This window comes from Orussus abietinus, unplaced genomic scaffold, assembly GCF_000612105.2.
Source record: "Orussus abietinus isolate OABI.00-Male unplaced genomic scaffold, Oabi_2.0 scaffold9, whole genome shotgun sequence".
Lineage (NCBI taxonomy): Eukaryota > Metazoa > Arthropoda > Insecta > Hymenoptera > Orussidae > Orussus > Orussus abietinus.
In genome coordinates, this window is record NW_019396004.1 from 1,580,593 (window position 1) to 1,590,712 (window position 10,120).

A 10,120-nucleotide genomic window follows, 5' to 3' on the forward strand; every position below is an offset into this window, starting at 1 on the left:
CCCGGCAGATGGGTACGATTGGTCCGCTTATGTCGGATCCAGCTGTTGCGAAATTATGCGAGTCTCTCCCGGAAATCAAGACATCAAGCCTTTAAGCCGAAACCGAGACGCCATGTGACTCGCGTCGAGCCTTGCGCCTGAGAATATCCTACGAATTTTCGAGAGGGGGAAAAGGGAGAGAAAAAAAAAAAGAAGAAATCTCGGGAAACGTAACTCAAGATCGTTGGCCCAGGTTCCTCGAGCATCCGATCGAGGGATTCGATCCGTCCCGATTAATTGACGTCGAAGAAAGCTGCCGACCGTAATTGGGCATTGCCCGACGTACACGGATTGTACACTTGCGGATCGTGAGAAACGAGGGTTCCCGATTTTTCCATCACCCTTTCCGTGCCTTCGGATCTAGGAGAGAGAGAGGAGTCGATTTTCTTTAAAGGGACTTTTCAAGAAAATCCAAAAAAAATTATTTTCAACCCGCTTCGAAACATTATCGACGCTCTTTACGCATATGTCCATACGTTACCAAGGCATCGCTACATATCCCACCGATTGAGAAGTATTTTAAAGTCGTTATCAGACGATTGAACAATTTTTTATACGTCGAAACACAGTCGTTCTTACCGTATTTTCGTTGCATCCGCGAGTGCACTGAACCGGGGGATCCGCAAAACCGCGGACTATTTACCTTCCCCCCGGGTAAGTGCACTATTAACTAACCTCGCGTTAATATCAACCTCCTGTACCTTATTATGTTAATTGTCGGACCCCCTGGGGGGGGAAATCGGCCCCGTTGGGCCCGTGCGTGTCCCGATCTCGGATCTCGACGTCGTTACGTCGATGATCCGAGAACCGGGTGAAGGTTGGCAGGACCGAAGGAACGGAGGGGCACACGATCGGGGGGAAATATCGAGGAGTTATTATTTTATTTTTTTTTTATCTTCGCGTAGCGACGCGAAGACACGTCCAAGAGCGGCCAAAACCGAGCGGAGGAAACGTCTCAAAGTGCGGACTCTGAGGTCTTCCGGGAAAAATCGAGGGGCGTTCTCGACGCGCGATATCCGTTTTTCTTCTATTTTATTTTTTCCCCTTGGTTTTTTCTTGTCTCACATTTTTTTTTTCTTTATCCACCGAGATTTTTTCCCGGCTCGAACGCGACCTCGGTAATTTTCTGTCTTTCCAGTCATCTGGAAAATTATCCCGCTAATCACTCGAAAGTACGGCGACCTTAATTGCCGGATGGAGGGGGCGGAGGGCGGACTTGGACGAGGCGATTATTTTATGTTTTGCGAGCCGCTGCCAATGGAGTCGATCCAGTTCTAGATCGAGACATTTTATTGGACCTTGATGGTTCGGTATTTATTTATTTATCATTTTTCTTCGAGGGACGACGACATAGATGGCTTTCGCCGTAGACGGCTACGTTTCGGCCAAAGTGGCAGACAGTTCCACCGGCCGTTTAACGAATGGGCCGTTTGATTGGCTCGAAGAGAGTGCCTCGAGGGATCTCAAAACGTGCGAAAGTATCTCGGGAGGAATCCTTGGGTTGGGCGGACTCGGGCCCTCTGGGTCAGTTGCCGTTTTGCCGGGATTTTCGAGGATATTTCGCTAAGCGGTCGCGTTTAGTCCCTTTAGCGACGGGGATTTGATTTCGCAAAGGACTCTCTGGAAGTCTCGAAAATGACCCTACGCAAAGAAATAATTGTTCGGTTCGAGATTAATTTTTTAATCCCGCCCCGCGATATTGCCTAACGATTTGAGCGATTATGTGGAAACGAAGCTGCGCGAAAAATTGGTTGTCCGGTCCCAAATCCATTTTTTAATCGCGCATTTTTAATAATAATATATCGAATTTTTGTCCTGGCCCTCAATTTCGATCGATCTCCACTTGAACGTGTACCCGTGGGGCCATGTTCCTTTTTTCATACACCCCTCCACGAGGTCTACGAGGAAGAATCGAGTGGTTCGCTTCTCTAGTCCTGGCCTAAGGGACTTCTGGATCTGCACGACATTGACCTCGGTCCACTTGTTCGGTGGCACCGGTCGTTAGCTGCCGTCCGAAGAAAGACCGACAGGAAACGCTTAGGCGCGCGAAACGTCACACTATCCCGGGAAGTGGACGGCTTCATCGTTATGGCGGCAGGGTGCACGAAAAGAGGAGTAAAAAAGGTACGCCCACGGCGAAGACTGGAAGCTCTTTCGTAATCGCGGCGGGATCATTTTCTGCACGACTGCCCAGGGAATTAGATCACCTAACCTATCTCTCGTACCGGTAGCGAGCGAGAGCCGAGTCGATCCGCGGCCGATCCGGGATCGCATGCAGGATGGACCTCCTCTTTTCTCTCATCGGCGGCTCGCCGCGATCGTTTGCCAATTAGTCGGGTTTTCTTCGTGGGATAATGCCGATCGCGTTATCTCGACCGCGGGGATATCCTCTCTTGCCCTCTTCTCGTTGTTATCCTCCTTTTGCCCGACGACGATCCGCCGTCTCGACTTTCCGGGCCGCTCCCGCGTGCACCGTTACTCCTCACCCGGGGCGAGTGTCGCGCCGTTATCAGCCTCGATTAATCCTAACCTCGTTAACTTCCCCCGGGAAAGGCGGCGACCTGCTCCCGAAAGGTGCAACACCTGGGTCGAAATTTCCGATCGACCTCGACCGACGTGACATGAGATCTGGAATTAAATTCGAATTTAAGTCTTCGTGGTACGGTCCAAGAGCGGTTTCGAAACGTGATTTTGGATACCAATTAATGAAAATTGTTTAAATCTCGAAACGGATTTCATTTGTCGCGATACTTTGGAATACGTGGTGTTTCACATGAGACCGAAGAGAGAGAGAGGAAGACCTCCGTGGGAGAGCGGGCGTTGTGTCTCCCGTGCATGTGAACAAAGAGACTCGTAAGTGCCTCAATTTCGGGTCTAAGTGACGTCTCTTATCTGCGGTTAATAGATGTCTATACGGCGTCTTTTAACACCGAAAGTGAGGTACGTGGCCCGGGTCCCGTGAAATTGCCGCCGAGATTGGGAGGGGTCCTTGGGGTTGCGTCCGCGCGCCAAGTGCATTTCCTCGGGACGAGGTGGTGTCTTTGTCACGGTGGTTCGGCGAATGCCGGGCCGCTAAGGCGGTATCTAATCCTCGGGCCTCTTTCCGATCCGTAAAAACCGCGTCTACGGGGTCCCTCGGTTACGTTGCAGGCCGCCACGTTAGTCTCTTTCCCCGGCTTTGCTTTTGGCTCGGGCCTGGGTGTAATCGGTTCCCCGAAGCCGGGGCTCATTATCGACCCGTCGGCCTAGCAATTACCGGCGGAGCCTCGACTTCGTGTGTGCCGGGCCAAGCGCACTTTCCGACTGGTTTACTGACTCCTCGCTCCCGACTTGCGTTCCCGTCGACGGTCCTCTCCATCGGGACCCTCGGCCGATCCACGCGAGCCAACGGGCGGAGGGATAGGTCGCGATTAAGGCGGCGCGAAACCCGAACTCGTCATCAGGGCGCACACCTCGGGCGAGCCCGTGAAAACAGCCTTAAGGTGTTACGAAAGGCTCACTCCGTATACGTCAAAACATATATAACACTTTTCTTCAAACTGGGTCCGTCCAATCATTTGAAACGTCATCACGTGATTACGGAGACCCCGATTAAGAACGCGACGCTCATGAAATTTCGTTTATCAAAAAAAAATATTTTACCCATCCCAGACTAGAATCAACGACTTACATTTTTTTTTTACAATGATCACGTGTTAATATTCCCTCCGAATCGGTGCATCCAGTTTGAAAAAAGGTTTTATAAATATTCCGACCCTTTGTATATCACCCTGACCCTTTCATACCACCTTAAGGCCTCCACGTGAAGTTTGAAAAGAAATACTCGGTACACTCGGTTCGGAGGAAAGGCTTGTGCCATTTTTACGTCACCTTAAGGCTATCGCTTTAACGTCGTTTGATCTCGATTTGACGATGTCAGTTTTCTTGGGGTCTCCATGTCCACGTGGTAGAGTCTAGACGAAGATTCGGATTCGGTACCCCCAGGTCGGGGGAGGTTTTCTAAGCGATTATGACCTCGGATGGCGCTTTCGGATCGCCTTAATTCCCGGAATACCAGCTCTCGTAAAAATGGGCGAAGGAGAGCTGCCCCAATGGCGAGCGCGATGGGGCCCCCTCTGATCCCGATTTCGTGACGTCACGGCATCGCGGGAGCCGCGACTCGGGCCTGGTTTACAACGTTAGGAAGAAGTGCGCACGATACGAGCTTCCGGGAAGTCGTTCGTAAGTATCGACCGGCTTACCGGTGTACTTGTCCGCGGTAATTATCGCGCTTACGAGCACCTCTCGAGGCGCGTTTCCACCGCGGAATTCCTCCTCGCGGATGCGCCATGGAAACGGGAAAAAGGCCCCTCCTCGGCAACGAGACGCAACGATCGATTAACGATAGGAATGCCTACCGGGGGGCGGAGGAGGAGGAGGGAAAGGAACTATTCCCTCAAACCGACAAAGGAGCGCCGAGGAAGTTCATCGAAAGCGTCAACGTTAACGCCGCTTCCATGAAAAGCCCGGCCCGTAACGACGCGAGAGCCGATGAAACGCGAGCCCCTCCTCGAGGGTGGATTTTTATGGGGAAAGGAGACCGAGAATCCGCGAAACGCGATCCAACTCGTGGTGATACCACGGGAAAGTCGTAATTCACGCCCGGGGACGCGTGACATCGGCGGCTACTTCGTCTATGCAGATTTCCTTGTAATTGCTCAATCGGGGGATATTAGTTATAATTGTATATCACGCCTGTCCGACTATAATCACGGAATGAGCGTAATTGCTCAGGTGGAAAAAGGCACAGGGGGCGGATTAAACGATGAGAAGATCGGCGGAAAAGCGACCTCTTATCGGGGATGTTGAGGTAGGACGGCGCTAGGGGTCCCGTCGGGGTTTCGGGAGAGGGGAGTCTTTTCCACGGCGACTTTTTTTCTTTCTCTCTCCTTGGGTTCCTTTTTATCTTCTACTTTTTTCTCTATTTGTCCCTCCGCCTTTCTTTCCCCCCGTCTCTTTTTCTCCCTTTTCATTTCTCTTTCTCTTTCCCCCCGGAGGTGGAGGTGCCTCGGTGCTCTTGTTGTTAGCAGGCAGCTCATCGCATCTACCAGTAGTTCTCTGATAGTTGGCCGATTCCAGACGAAGTGCTAGCCGTTACGAGGGAACTCGCTTTAACGGCGGGGCCCTCCGTTCCGGCTGGTGCGCCTATACAGAAGCGGCTAATAATTAGCGCGTGTATCTCGCGCCGCTAACGAGCGAACATTTCGAAAAACGGCAGTTCCGTTCAGATAGGCTCGCTCGGAGGAGCAAAGTCGAGCTGGCCGCGGGACTCCTCGAGCCCGTTTCCCGGCGGCCCCGTAAAACCAGGGCGTCCGCGGGCGTCGACGCCGCGACGCGTCTACCCTCCCCCGGGGAACCGCGAGGGGGGAAGGAAAAAAAATTCGCGTGCGGGACTTCCGTTCCGCTTCTGGACGATGAAAGGATCGCGAGATGTCTTCACCGCGGCGCGGCGTCCTCGACTAGGCGCTTTTTACCGCGACGCCTCTGCGTCCTTACCGAGGCGGTTTTACCGCGGCCTGCACCTGCGGAGGTCGAATCCGTTCATTTTTATGCGGATTTTTCATCCTCCCAGTGATATGTCATAGTCCATGGCGTCCTCCTTCATCATCGCGGCGTCTAGACAACGGAGTGGTTACCATGGAAACACGGTGAAAATTATTGTTTTCTCTTGAGGGCATTTAAATAAGATTTAATTCATTTATTTATTTATTTATCGTCAAGTTTTTAGTGGAAATAATTTTATGCGCGAAATATTGTTCTTATTGCGTAGGGGTTTTTTTTTTTTATTCTAATGGATTGTAAGATTTGACGGAGCATGGCGTCTTTACAGGGTCGTTTTTATACTGCGTCGTCTTAACCGCGTCGTCCTCGCCGCGCGGTTGCACCTGCACCGCGCAGCGGGCTGAGCCCTCGCGTGTTGGCGCACGCACGAGAGTCTTTGTACGCCGGTAACCTATGGCCGTACTGGCGAGTCACGCGTTACGCGCCGACCGGCGAACCCGGAGAAAACGCCAAACACCGTTTAGCGTCGCCGATGCGTAAAAGCGGCTTAACGCGCCGCTTAGCGAATCGTTAAGTGTCGCCGGCCGCGCGTGCACGGCCGCTATACGCACTAGCGTCTCCTCCGCAATCCGGAGCGAGTCAGAGGCGAGTCGCGGGAACGGACCTTTACGTAACTTCAGGTCGAACCGGTTCGTTCGACCGTATTTGGCTAATCGCTCTCCTCCGAGAGACTTCGGCCATTACGAATAACGAGATAAACCGACCTAACGTAGATAGCGCGAATCCGTCCACGTAGAAACGTTCCGCAGGCGATTTTGCGTGGAAAGTGTTCCGGGTGGATTTTTCTACGACCGGTAGTTTCGGAGCTAGGCCGAGAAGAAGTTGGCCAATCGGGATTTTCGGAGACATCTTGGAGTGGCTCCAATGGCCGAGGGTCGATCGTGGTTGGCTGACCCGCATGCCGCTTTCCGTTGGAGCCGCGCACCCATTGGTCCGCTCGAGTCGCCTAGCAACTGCCCGCAGTTGGGTAGGACGCGCGTTATGGCGCGTTCGCTTCGCGCACCGGCCGCGGGGGGCGACACCGTCGCTCCGGCTGGAGGTCTCTGATTAATTCGCGCGATCGCCGCGCGTCGCAAATTGGACGCTCTCGTCGAGGTGAAAATCGGCCCGGCGCGCGCTCGCCGCTCCCTCTGCGCAGGACGCCGGAAAGCAATTAGGCCGTCATTACCGCGCAACCGAGGCGGCGGAGCTACGGCGTGCCGCCGCGAGAGTCGGATTCACTTTGTTGAGCCGGTTATTCTTATTGCGCTTTCCGGCCAGCTTCTCGGAAATCTCGGGAGCCGAGCGATGGCGGCACGAACGGATCCGAGCGGCTCTCTTCCTCAACCCCGAACCTAACCCAACCTGGCACCCCAAGCTGCCCGGTCACAACCTAACCTAACCTTACTCTTATGTACCGCGGTAACGTCGGTGCGCGAATTCAGTATTTCCCGTCCGCCGGTATCGGAATGGGGATATTCCCTGCGTGCTGTAAGTCACGACCTGAGAGGGATACGGAGTCGGAAGGATCGAAACCTAACCTAACTTCTCTAGATTTATATACTTCGATGAACTCGCGCGAACCGAGTCCTTTCAGTTTGAGACCCGGGAAGTCGGCATCGGGACGCGTCCAGGGTATTCCCTGTCTATCGTAACAGGAAACTAAAAGGGATATGCAGTCGGAAGGATCGGAACCTAACCTAACTTCTCTAGATTTATGAACACGATGAACGTCATTGAGCGAATTGGGTCCTGCCGACCTGGTACCTAGAAAATCGAAACCAGAACATGTCCGGGGTATTTCCTGCCTTTCGTAACGGACTGGAAACGCCGATAGGACGTGGACATGACTCCTAGGGACCGCGAAAAGGCGAGGAGGCCTGGAAACGCGGAGGAAAGACGCCGAGCGTACGCGAATAGAGTCGTCAAGGACGCGGCTGAGAAGCACGGAAACTTTTCGAAGGACGAGATCAATTTGCGACGCTCGAGTGCGTGACGGAATTCGCCGGTTACTCGTGGAGAACACGATATCCTCTCTCCGAGGGGAAGCGACTCAACTGTCCAAACTGTCCGAAGGACTTCTCACGACATGGCGGCATAACTGCCCGAACGGGGCTGCACACGAGGCGGGGAATTTCGCGTTTAACTACTTTCCATTCATTCCGCCGTCCCATATGGCGTGCAAAGCGTTTTTCGCCCGAACTTCCCGCCGGTGTAACCGGGACTAGATTATCCTCGCGTTGGCTCCTTCGTGTTAAAAGGGACACTACTTGTATCGGAGGGCACCATTATGTACGAAATCGGCTTCAATGGAGTTCATGCGACTAGAATTAAGGCGATTCGAATTAAGGGGAGATACCGGGGCGGGAATTTCCGAGGAGAGCGGAAGACGTGGACATCGGCTCCGTAATGGAGGGCGGCTTAAACGCGAACCGACGTTATGCGCCCGGAGCAGAACACGCAGACATCCCAGTCACGAAATACTTGAGGAACCTCGCTAAGTTGCTACTCCCACGTAGCAGTCCGAGGATATTAATGACTCCTGAGAGCACCCTGTCGGGGCGCACCGTAATATAAATCATTTAGTTCGCGCCGACAATCGAGGATATCACGAGCGGACGCCGAATGTTATCCTGCCCGTGTTAACAGGATATCTACACGAGGGAAATGTCCTGCCCGGGTTCCCTTAAGGTGGGGCGAAAGTTAAGAAGATGGACCGCTTAAGGTGACATTAATCGGGAGGGTGGTAATTCTTCTACCCGATGCACGGTCTTAAACGATATTTGGCTTTCGCCATTATCAGAGGTGACGCCATTTTGGATACCTCTAATATAAAATACCGCGTTATGTTGTTTATGATCCTTGCGTTTATATCCCAGGGTAATGTACTCCAGGGGATGATTTATAGGCAGTGGGACGGTACGCGTGTTTTAGTAGGATCGTAATTTCGATTATTTTTTTTCGATCGATCGGTAGGGAGAGGTTTTCGAACCGCGTAAGAGGAAATGTGGGAAAATGGCGTGGATGGTTTATCTCCTTGGCTCGGTCGGGACCATGGGACGTGGGTGTACCGAGAGGCGCCATCGCATCCCAGCCCAGCTGGGTCGTGTTCTCCGAGTACGTAGGCGAAGGCGCGATACCGGTATCCCCTCATTCCTGAGTAATCGTTCCAGGCCCAAGGCACACGCACGCCGAGCGGCCGGCCGGCCATTTTCCAAATCTGCCGAACGACCAGCCTCGATTTGACCGAATCGACTTAACCGGCGGGATTTTATCCGTCGATTTCGAGGGAGCAAAACGACTAGCCCTCGATTTCACCGAATCGGTATACGCGGCGGAATTTTATACGTAGACGTCGGGGGAGCAAAATGACCACTCTCGATTTGACCTAATCGGTACACGGTACGGAATTTTATACGTAGACATCGAGGGAGCAAAACGACCACTCTCGATTTGATCTAATCGACGTAAGCGGCGGAATTTTATCCGCGGACTTTGAAATAGCAAAACTACCAGCTTCGAGCAGATCGAATCGAGTTTCGCGGCGGGATTTTATCCGCCAGCAAGTAGAGGCCCTGGTGGAGATATTCAGAAGAAACGAGATCGGTCCTGGCTGGTCCTTCTTCACTTAAGGTTCCTCTCAGCAGTTAATATCTCCCTTAATGCGGAAACTTTCCCAGAAGAACACGTCGCCTCGAATTCCGAGGTTGTCGCTCCGGATAAATTGGATGATGCGACTTAATCGCGTTGTGCATCGTCGGCCATTGTGGATCCTCTGAAGTCCGCCGCTACCAACGGTCCGGGTTAGGACGAATCGCCCGACGGCTCTTTTCCATTATCAATCCCGCAATTTTGCATTCTTCTAATCGTCCTCCTGGATCGCCATCATGATTGCTCGGCGTTGCACATCGGAACATGCCAATTGATAATGGAAAGTGACATTGAAATCGAATTTCTCGGGCTCAGAAACCCCTAAAACGTTGAAAATTAGAGACACTTAGCAGTGAAGGGAAACCGAGAAAAATTGGGGATGCAACTTCTCGGTGCATTAGAGGTCCTCAAAAATAGGGCATTTAAAAGCCCTATTAATTGATCGATAATGGAAAGTGACGTTAAAATCTAATTCCTCGGGCTCAGAAACCCCTAAAACGTTGAAAATTAGAGACGCTTAGCAGTGAAGGGAAACTGAGAAAAATTGGGGATGCAACTTCTCGGTGCATTAGAGGTCCTCAAAATAGGGCATTTAAAGGCATTAGAAATGAAGAGCGCTTAAAAGAAACGGGAACCGACAAAATGTCGGATGGAATTTCTCGGATTGCCCTCAAATGTGGACAATGAATTTTGCTGCCCGTGACTATCGAGAGATCTGCGTTAGTCACTTCGCACGGATAACGGGAGAGGAATGTCGCGTCCTTATACGAATGCACGTCCCACGGGAGTTGCATGGACGTATTCGAGGGACAGGAACGGAAGAAAGACGCGAGACGTGACGAAGAAGCGG